Below are 11,431 nucleotides of genomic sequence, written 5' to 3' on the forward strand. Positions count from 1 at the left end.
GCCCCTCCCCCTAGGGAGCCGACTGTGACCTTGGAGGCTGATTTGTTCATTCTGACATGTTCCAGCCAAGAGTGAAACATGGAAGGGTCAAAGAGTGAAGCGCAGACTCAGTCTTTCCGAAGCCTGCCTAGCCACCTTGGCTCCAGGGCTGCTTCCACACATGACCTCCATCTTTGCCTAGGGTCCACGGCCACGCCCAGAGTTCCAGTTGGTTTTGAAGGGAGAAGAGTGGTTTGTCCCAACGATGGCCTATCTGCTATTCCTAGTGGCTTTCCATGACCATACTTTCAGCTTCTTTTTTTAAAAAAAAATTATTTATTTATGTATGTTTTTAATGTCTGAGTGGTCTACCTGCATGTACACCCACATGCCAGAAGGGGACATCAGACCTACCCTTTCTAGATGGTTGTGAACCACCATGTGGTTGCTGGGAATTGAAACTCAGAATCTCTGGAAGAACAGCCAGTTCTCCTAACCAGCAAGGCCATCTCTCCGGCCCCACTTGGAGTTTCTAGATCAAGGTCAAGTGAGGCCACTCTGGTGCTTCCCACTGCTATGAAATGTGGCATCTGAGAACATACAATGTCTGTCAGGGAGTTTGAAGGTCTGCACACCTTGTCAGGACTCGCCCTGGGTAAGTCCTGTTGGTTATTCTGAGACAGTTTGTTAAAGGATCATCTTGGTGAAGTTGGCCCTGAGCTTTCTCCCTGGATGGGGTGGGTCCAGCCTAGCTGCTGACACCTCTGTGCTTCATCAGCAAATCTCTTGATAACTCTTGATTGTGGCTTCAGAAGCCTCCCACAGGTCATGCCAGAAAACAAAGACAGGGTCGGGGCAGAATGCAGAACGGGGGAGGGGCTCCTGTGTGGACTGTGCCTCTTCAGGCTTTTCACAACCTGAGAGCCTGAGGTTGGATGTGGTAGTTTGAATAGGCTTGGCCCAAGAAGTGGCACTTATTAGGAATTGCTTTGGTCATGGTGTCTCTTCACAGCAATGGAAACCCTAAGACCCCGGTGAACACTCAGGAGGAACGCCAGGCACTCAGGCTAGTCTCAGGCAAGTGCCCTGCAAGGCTACTCATTGTCAGTCTTGAACTTCAGATAAGGAGACAGGCCCAGCCACACAGCTGGTCTCCCTGCACCTAGTCCTATCAGCACCTAGTCCGGTCAGCACTAACATCCATCAGGCAGCCGCCCTCTGCCAACTGTCCTGACTGGCTCTTCTTGATGGTCTGATCAGGGTCTTGGGGGACAACGACAGGTCAGTCACTCAGGAAAGCTGTTCCGAATTGCTGATGGTGGGCTCCGTTTACAGACTCTGAGGACTTTCGCCAAGCGCTTGGCACCATCCCAAATTTCCATGGTGCCCTCTCTCCAAAACTCATATCCTTTCTCCCTGGGAGCAAGCCCTGCTGTTACCCCTCTTGCTTAACTCTGTAAACCAAGCAGTGAAAGCACAGAGCCATAGGAGCAGCACCATGATTCATACTCTGGCACAGCGTCAGATGGGCTCTAAACTCTCACCTGGGCCACTGTGGCTGCTCTCCCGACCCTGAAACTCTCAGGACTATTGTGAGGTGGAAGGGAATCCAGTATGAAAAGCCCTAACTCCTTCTAATACCTCTCTTCTCCATCTAGCTCATACCAAACCAAGAATCTGCCTCTTAGAAGGGCCGCCATTACTGCTTCTGCTTCCCTGGGGGAACTGAGGTCAGCATCTATCTGTTGTGCTCACCTGCCCTCAGGGAACTCATAATGCCGTTTCTTTGACCTTAGCCTTCAGGGCTGACACTGACCTAGGGCTCCATCAAGATCCCTCAGTGAGAGCTGCTTCCTTTACAGACAGGAGAACTCACCTGGCCCAGAGAAAGCATGACAAGGTGGCGTTTGAATATTAGGGAGATGTCCTGGTGTCTTTTCTGCCTAGGAGCCCAAGCCACGGGTACTCAACACCAATGGGCCACAGCTCCTTCCATCTCAGATGTTAGCTCCTCCTATCTCAGAACTCAGCTCCTCCCATCTCAGAAGTCAGCTCCTCCCACCTCAGTCAGCTCCTCCCATCTCAGATGTTAGCTCCTCCTATCTCAGAACTCAGCTCCTCCCATCTCAGAAGTCAGCTCCTCCCACCTCAGAAGTCAGCTCCTCCCATCTCAGAAGTTAGCTCCTCCCATCTCAGAAGTCAGCTCCTCCCATCTCAGAAGTCAGCTCCTCCCATCTCAGAAGTCAGCTCCTCCCACCTCAGAGTCAGCTCCTCCCACCTCAGAGTCAGCTCCTCCCACCTCAGAGTCAGCTCCTCCCATCTCAGAAGTCAGCTCCTCCCACCTCAGTCAGCTCCTCCCACCTCAGAACTCAGCTCCTCCCATCTCAGAAGTTAGCTCCTCCCATCTCAGAAGTTAGCTCCTCCCATCTCAGAAGTCAGCTCCTCCCATCTCAGAAGTCAGCTCCTCCTACCTCAGAGTCAGCTCCTCCCACCTCAGAGTCAGCTCCTCCCACCTCAGAGTCAGCTCCTCCCATCTCTGGGCAGCAATTCATCCCTAAGATGAAACAAAGAAAGTCAAATCTAAGATTAATCACCACGACTTGAAAGGCAATCACGCTGAACCTTCTTTCAGGGCGGTACACAGGCGAGGCACCCACCCATCCACTGAGCTCTAGATCCAACCCTAGTCCTAGGCAATTAAAACTGTTACAAACAGTTCTCTTTGCTGCTGTTGGGATTGGGCTTTGCTAACTGGCCTGGAGCCCTCTATGTAGACCAGCCTGGCTTCAAATTCATAGAGATCCACCTGCCTCTGCTTCTTGACTGCTAAGATTAAAACCCACCTTAAAGAAGCTACATCTGGCCGGGCATGGTGGCACACCCCTTTAATCCCAGGCAGAGGCAGGCAGATATCTGAGTTCGAGGGCAGCCTACAAAGTGAGTTCCAGGACAGCCAGGGCTGTACAGAGATACCCTGTCTCAGAAAAAAAGAAAAAAAGAAGCTACATCTGAACAAGTCAGGTGCTTGATCGTGACCAGATAGACTCGGTGTAGACAGGAACTGTCGCATCCACCCTGACCAGCAGGAAAGACGCAACACCGTGTTGTCCTTCTTCAAGCAGGTTTATTCAGGAACACTTCGCATTGCAATGCAGGAACAGGAATCTGCCAAACAACCCGGGGCGCGCCTTAAATACCCTACTGACTCCTCCCAATCACCCCAGTCACATAACGGCAGTCCATTGGTTCACAGCAAGTGACGTCAGCTCGACACCTCAGGCAAGCTGATGAGGCATGGCATCTGCACAGTGCAGGCGGCTGGGATGTGGCTAAGTCTGAGGTAATGAGGAAGTCAGGCACAGGTCATAAGACCTGGCAGCCATCCCAGGCGCCATCTTGGGACGGCGGCTGCACCCGCTCCTCACATCTCCCCCTTATTTATTATTTTGGCAGAGAGAATGCCTGTCTTAGGTTGCCCCCTGCGATAATGCTCCTTACCCATCATCGGGAGGACAGACAGCAGTGGTCTGGTCCCTGTCTTAGGTTGGTAACACCTCCAGGGAGTCTTACCCATCATTGACTACTTCTCTAGCATGCCAAGCCACACTTGAGAAGATTGTCTCAGCTCTAGTGCTGCAAAAGCCTGAATCAACAGTGCCTGCCCACGGGTATGCCTTTTTTTGCATACGGCAAATGCACCACAGAGCCATTACTCCTGTGGCAACGCAGATGATTGCCAGCCCTCCTATGCTAGCCCATTCCTTGAGGTGCGATATTGCTGTGACGATGTGAACAATGGACTGTCGGAGGTCCCTCAGCATACCATCAAGTTGATTTGACCAGTTCCCTGTGAGATCCACTCACATCAATACATCAACTTGTTCCTGCACTAGATCAACTCTCTGATTTAGCTCCTCACTTATGTACCCTGTCACCGTCATCAGTATTCCCAGGATCACACCTCTGGTCATCCTTCAGCACTCGAGTCAGTCGTTCAAGTACCCACACTGGCTGGTGGCAGTCCTGGGGAAACACACAAACAGACCCTCTCGCCCACATCAGCACTGGATCTGGCCCATGCCATTGGCCATCCAACACATCCTTCCACATAACAGTTCCCTTCTGAGATGCATCAGGATTACTGAATCTCTCTGCAGCAGTACAATCAAATTTATCTTTATTTTAAAAATTAAGAGTAAATAAGGTAGCTGGGTGTGGTGGCACACGCCTTTAATCCCAGCACTCAGGAGGCAGAGGCAGGTGGATTTCTGAGTTCGAGGCCAGCCTGGTCTACAAAGTGAGTTCCAGGACAGCCAGGGCTATACAGAGAAACCCTGTCTCGAAAAACCAAAAAAAAAAAAAAAAAAAGAGTAAATAAGGCATTCCTGGGGAGTCGCCCCTAGGGCAACTCCCCCTTTTTGTTTTATTAAGCATTCTTTTAAGGTATGATGAGCACGTTCAATTATTCCCTGACCCTGTGGGTTATAGGGAATACCATGTACAAGATGAACGCCCATCATCTTACAAAAGCTAACAAAAGTATTGGAAGTATAAGCAGGGTCATTATCAGTTTTTAATTCTTTGGGTTGACCCCAAGTGCCCCATGCTTCAAAGCAATGAGCTATGGCATGACGGGCCTTTTCTCCAGTATGCAAAGAAGCAAAAATGACTCCAGAGGCAGTATCAATTGAAACATGAACAAACTGTAATTTTCCAAATTCAGCAAAATGAGTTACATCCATCTGCCAAATGTGTAGGGGGAGTTAACTCCAAAGGAGGGTTGAGATAATAAAGGAGCGCAGGCCTGACAGGCCTTGACAATCTCCCTGGCCTCGGCTAGGGTGATCCCAAAGCGAGAGGCTAATGTTTTAGAATTTACATGAAATTTAGAATGAAAATCACGAGCAAGGTCGAGGGCAGGACATGCCAGAAATACAGCAGCTTGTGCTGCCTTATCCACTATGTCATTACCCTCAGCCAATGGACCTGGTAACCCAGTATGAGCTCGGATATGCAGAACAAAGAAGGGGGAGGATCTATGCAATAGCAAATTTTGTAATTTACTTAATAAATCCCCAATGCTGGACCTAAGATTCACCCTACCAACCACCTCCAAGGTAGCAAGAGCATTAAGCACATATTGACTATCTGATATTAAAGGCCCCTGAATGTTGTTCAAAAACTTTAATCACAATCTGTAATTCTATAACTTGCAGTGAGGTGGGGGGGGGGGAGGATTGTAAAACTATAGGCGCAGAGCCTTGAACTAAATAGGCTCCGCATCCTGACTTTGATCCATCTGTAAAAATTAGAGGAGCCCCTTTCAATGGTACTCGAGAGGTAATCACAGGAAAAATTACCAGGTGAGCTTTACACAACTGTAAAATAGGATCTTTGGGAAAATGATTATCTATCTTGCCTAAAAAACTGCATCTTAAAACTGCCCAGTCATCTATAGTGACAGACAACACTTCAACTTGTCTACTATCATGTGGTACAATAATTTCATCAGGAAGGGTGCCAAAATGCTGCACGCATTGCTGTAAACCCAGCAATGCCAATTGGGCAACCGAGGCAGGATAATAGGATAACACTTTGGCCGGGGAAATTTTAGGATGGATCCATAAGAAAGGAGCCCCTTGCCAAAGGGCTCCAGTAGGTTTATTTTCTGATGGCAAAATACATAATGATATAGGAAGATCAACCTCTCTCCTCTTCAAAGCAGCAGTTTGAATAGCCTTCTCTACTAACTTTAAGGCTTCCCTTCCTTCTTCTCTAAGAACTCTCTCTGAATCCAGGGCTGTCGCTCCTGGCAAGATGTCATAAAGAGGTTGCAATTGCTTATTTGTTAGACCCAGATAAGGCCTAACCCATTGAATATCTCCTAGCAACTTTTGAAAATCATTTAAAGTCCTTAGATGATCAGTTCTGATTTGAATCTTCTGTGGAGTTATATATCGTTCTGTTATTTTGCTTCCCAAATAATGGATGACCTTGCCCTTCTGCACCTTTTCAGGGGCTACTGTAAGCCTTCTCTTTTGTAGCTGTTGTATGGTCTTACTATATGCCAAATCCAGCATTTCCTCCGTCAGTGCTGCCAGAAGGACATCATCCATATAATGATAACATTTTATTCTGGGGAATTCCTGTCTAACCTCATATAAGGCTGCATCTACATATAGCTGACACATAGTGGGACTATTGGCCATGCCCTGGGGCAAAACAACCCACTCAAACCTCTTATCTGGTTCTTCATGATTTATAGAAGGCAAAGTAAATGCAAATCTTACTGCATCTTGTTCATGCAAGGGGATGGAAAAGAAGCAATCTTTAATATCTAAAACTATCATCGGCCATGCTTTTGGAAGCACCAATGGTAAGGACAAACCTCTTTGAATAGGTCCCATAATGACCATTTGTTTACTAATCTCTCTAAGATCAGGTAACAACCTCCATTTCCCTGATTTTTTCTTAATGACAAATATGGGGGTATTCCAAAGAGAAGTAGAGGGGCGAATATGGCCCATCTGTAACTGTTCTTGAACTAATTCTTTAGCAGCCTGTAATTTCTCTGAGGGCAAAGGCCACTGAGGAACCCATACTGGATCCTCAGTCTTCCAAGTAATGGGGATGGCCTCCTCAGTGGCCCCTAGGAAAAGCCCAGTCCAGCACGACCTTTCTTCAAACTCACAGGAATAGGGGACTTCCTGCCCTGCAATCGAGGCCCTAATCCTTTTCCAGAATTATGATATCCATAATTCTGCATAATTTGTTGAGCTTGTTGGCTATTAGGCAACTCATTTGTCAATTTATATCCCATTTCTTGCATCAGGTCCCGTCCCCAAAGGGAGATCGGAACAGGGAGCACATAAGGCTGAAAACAACCGGAATGGCCCTCCTGGTCCTTCCAACTGAGTCGGCGTGAGCTCACTTCGGGCATTTGGGCATAGCCCAGGCCTCTCAGGGTTTGTTCTGACTGCTGACATAGCCAAGCTGATGGCCAGTCCTTTACGCTAATTATGCTTTGGTCAGTGCCAGTATCAAGCAATCCTGAAATAGCTTTTCCCTCTTCCTGCAATACAAGTAGAGGTCTCTCATCAAGGTCCATGGAGTAGTAAATTGAAGTGGCTCCTGTAGAACCAAATCCTCTATTCCCTCTTTCTTTATCATTAGCTGGAAACTTGGAAAGACAACTTGGCAATAAGAGGAGCTGTGCAATACAATCGCCAGGGGAAATGGCTACAATTCCCCGTGTTGAGGAAACCATAATTTTGACCTGTCCAGTATAATCTGAATCTATCACTCCAGGGTGTACAACCAACCCTTGAAGGGTCACGGAGCTACGGCCCAGCAGGAGTCCTACAGTATTAGGTGGCAGTGGCCCTTTAAAATCAGACTCGACCAACCGCACCCCCATCCGAGGTGTTAATATGAGTCTGGCGGTGGAACAGTGGTTGAGCCCTGCACTCCCTCTTGTTGCTCTCCGGGGCTGTTCCACTGCATTGGCATTCTCAGGTTGGGCCACCTCTCGGAAACTGCCCCATATATTTGAGGGCCCTGGGGTCGGGGCCCCGCCGTCTGTTTTTTGGACGGGACGAGCCCCGCTGTGAGGAATAGGCTGTCCATTGATATCTTTCACGTAGCGACACTCATTAGCCCAATGATTTCCTTTCTTACATTTGGGACATAAGCCAGGGCATGGCCTAGAAGCACTTCCTGCTCCCGCCTGCTGAGGGCACTGTCTCTTCATATGACCTGGTTGACCGCATGGAAAGCATCCAGTGCTTCCGGCATCACCCTTTCCTCTTGAAACCTGGGCTACAGCAGCAGCTAAGCCAGCATTAGTCAAGGGTCCTCCAAGCTCTCTGCACACCTTCATCCAGACCTCCAATCCTCTATTCTTATAAGGAATAATAGCTTGTCTACACTCCTTGGTGCACTGCTCAAAAATCAACTGTTTTACAAGTGGCATGGCTGTGTCGGGATCCCCAAAAATCTTGCCTGCAACTTCCACAATTCTAGCCACAACGTCTGCAAACGACTCAGTAGGGCCTTGCAAGATCTTCGTTAAGTTGCCGCTGACTTCTCTGTTGGGGAGCACCTTCCAGGCTTTGGTACACACCTTACTAATTTGCTCATAAGCTTGAATAATTGGTTTGGGCTGCAGCAAACCTCCCTTGCCCCAGTAACATATCTTGATCCCAAGCGGCCCGCCCTGCCCCAGCATTCTGAGCTGCTTGCTCACCAGCAAATTCTATGAAAAATGCTTTCCAATCCAGATACTGACCCGGGGATAGGCAAGCATGAGCGAGGTGCTCCACCTGGTGCCAAAGGCTGAACCTTCACTCTCACTTTTTCGAGACTGTCTGCAAGGCTTTCTAAATCATCCTCGGACAGGTCCCCCTCGCTAGAGCTACTTTCTACATCAGACTCCTGTGATCTCTCCTCTCTTACTTGGTTCAAAGCCTCATTCACTTTCTGCAACTCAGCCCCGACCTTTTCCCTGTCCTTAATACAGTTACGTACTAACTTCCATACCGGAAGCACCCCCTTGACGAGGACCCCTTACTCCTCAGCAAACTTCAGATCCTTCCCTAATTTCTCCCAACTAGGCCCTGGAAGATGCCCTGACACAGGGAACCACGGAGCCACCTGATCAACTGCCTTTAGAAAGTTTTCTAACGTCTCCTTTTTCAGCCTGATTCCTTTTACTTTCAGCAAATCCTTTTAATGCCTGGCAAACGGACTGCCCTGATGTTGTGTTACCCATAACTGTTTTATCTTCATCGTCCCTAACCGGGAACCTTATTGTCTCTAACCGAGAACTTGAATGTCCCACTTACCTCAATAGTCCCTAATCCGGGAACCTTATTGTCTCTAACAGAGAAGTTGAATCGTCCCACTTACCTGGGAGCTTTCCAGCCAGCTACCCTGACCTCTTGAAGTTCTGGACCCACAGCGCTCTTGTAAAGCAGACATCCCCGTACAGGTTCCACCACTTGTTGCATCCACCCTGAGCAGCAGGAAAGACGCAACACCATGTTGTCCTTCTTCAAGCAGGTTTATTCAGGAACACTTCGCATAGGAACGGGAATCCGCCAAACAACCCCCGGTGCGCCTTAAATACCCTACTGACTCCTCCCAATCACCCCAGTCACTTAACGGCAGTCCATTGGTTCACAGCAAGTGACGTCAGCTTGACACCTCAGGCGAGCTGACGAGGCATGGCATCTGCGCAGTGCAGGCGGCTGGGATGTGGCTAAGTCTGAGGTAATGAGGAAGTCAGGCGCAGGTCATAAGACCTGGCAGACGTCCTGGGCTCCATCTTGGGGCAGCAGCCGCACCTGCTCCTCACAAGGAACCAGTCCAGATGACTGCAAGCATCAGGTCCTAAGCATTAGATTTAGAATACCAAAAGAAGATTCAGTGGAGGACATGCCTTTACACTTCACGCAAAGACCATTCCCTGAATGTGTCTGATGCTGTTTTGTGTCACCACTGTTGCAGGTCTACTCTGCCAGGAAGACAGAACATTCCAAGCTCAGAGAGAACCAACCTGGTTCCAGGAAAAAAAACCACTGTTTCCAGGAAAGCATTGGGAACAAAGGGACAAGGTAGAGAGGCTAAAGGAAAGCAAAGAGGGGACACGAAGAGGCAAAGAGGGCATCGGAGGAGAGAGCTGGAGCCAAAGGCAGAGGTGAAGGCTCACTGAAAAAGACGACCAGACCACAACAGGCCATCACCAAGACAGCTCTCCCACCCGCTAGAACCACTGGAGAGCCCTTCCCTGAACCTCTGCTTCTGTGGTGCCCCGCAGATGGGGACAACTCCTCCCTCCAGACAATACTTCTCTAGTCTCCACCCATCCTCTGACCCCAGCCCACTCACCCAAGCAATATACAGATTTGCCCCAGAAAGGCCCTCCTAGTCTCCTCAGCTCCCAGGCCTCAGGTGCTGGCTCCTCCCCACCACCTGCCTTCCCTCCCAGACCTCTCCTAACCCCACTTCTGCCCTGGGTTCTTTTATTAAGGAGGAGGGGTAAGAGGAGAAGTCTTGAGGACCAGGAAGAAAGAAGAGGTGGCAGGCAGGCAGGAACATTCTCTCCAATCCCCTCCTTTCTGAGCCCTCATGCACTAGAAGACCAGTCCTCAGCCCAGGGTGGAGCTGCTCTCCATAGCTGTTGGCTTACACACCTCCTGTGAGCATCCTTGAGATGGCCTCCCAGCAGGCCAGGCTCCCGGCACTTCCCTCCTAGGGTGCTGGAGCCTTGTTCTGCCAGCTGAACTTTGCAAGTTAGCTCTGAGACACTGAGCCTTACGGATTAGGACGGGACAAACCTTCCTCAGTCGCCATAGTAGACATTTTAGCTGTGCAACTACAGCGTTCCTCCAGGAGTCCTGAAGCCACGTGTGCAGATCCACACAGAAACCGATGTGTCTGTGTTTATTGCCCGACTGTCCGTTATTGCTCCAAGTAGAAACAAGATGCCAAGAGGCTGAAGAAAGAGACTCTTCCTCAGTGCAGTGGAGGACCATCAGCTGTGATCAGTGAGCTGATGGCAGGGAGACCACGATCCTCTTCTCAGGGGCCTGTCCACTTAACGATTTTGTGTTGGGATTTTTGCTTGTTTGTTTTGTTTTCAGAGACGAGTTCTCACTCTGTAGCCCAGGCTGAACTCAAACTTGTTATGATCCCCCTGTCTCCGCCTCTTGATTGATTAAAATTTTGTGTCACTTTGCCAGGCCCCATTGGGGTGTTTCTAATGATGGGCTGCTACAAAACCTGTTGCCTGAGAGACCTCTCATCCCTCATACAACCAATCTGTCAAAGGGTGAAGTTTATGCAGTGTGACTATCTGTCTAAGGTCACAATGTTCAGGAACACAGTCCACTTGCCCCTGAACAACTATAAATTACACAAAGTGGTCCAGATTTTGCTATTATGGTTTTCCTGTCTCTATGATGAAGGCACTGAGGCCCTCAGCCAGGGGTCTCTTCACAATAACCTATGTCCACACTGTTCTGCCTTTCTGTTTGCCCTTCTGGGCCAGTCAGTGCCCGAGCTCTTCAGACTCTATACTCAGACTTAATGTCTCATAGAGCTGTGAAGCCCAGGGTGTCCTCTGTGCCCTCCCTGAGTGTGTAGGCAAGGACCTGTATAACTCCTGTCCACTGACATTCTAATGTCCTTACACGGGTGGATCTTTCCTCCATAAACCAAGGCAGATCAGTTATTTCCAAAGTTTGTTTCATCTCTGCTCAGTGGTCCCTCAAGGGCACGTGGGATGCTTTCTTGTGGTCTCTTTTGTCTCTTTCTGGGTCTGACATCTAGTTACAGGGAAGACAAACTGAGCAGAGACAGACCCTGAGGGTGGGCAGTGCCATCCCGTAGACTTACAGCTTGGGTGGAAGAAAGAGAAAAGGTAAGACGAGCAGTCAGGACAAGCAAGTTC

The 11,431-nt window shown here is 49.1% G+C and overlaps 1 long non-coding RNA gene across 1 annotated transcript; it reads left to right on the forward strand.

Moving 5' to 3' along the window:
• The first annotated feature begins 70 nt into the window (after positions 1–70).
• On the forward strand, positions 71–10,716 carry LOC115031724 (uncharacterized). Its single transcript, XR_003837373.2, has 2 exons — positions 71–634; positions 8,864–10,716. It is a non-coding gene; the product is annotated as an uncharacterized LOC115031724 (long non-coding RNA).
• Positions 10,717–11,431: the final 715 nt, after the last annotated feature.

This window comes from Mus caroli, unplaced genomic scaffold, assembly GCF_978045245.1.
Source record: "Mus caroli unplaced genomic scaffold, Mus_caroli_1 scaffold_10, whole genome shotgun sequence".
Classification (NCBI taxonomy): domain Eukaryota; kingdom Metazoa; phylum Chordata; class Mammalia; order Rodentia; family Muridae; genus Mus; species Mus caroli.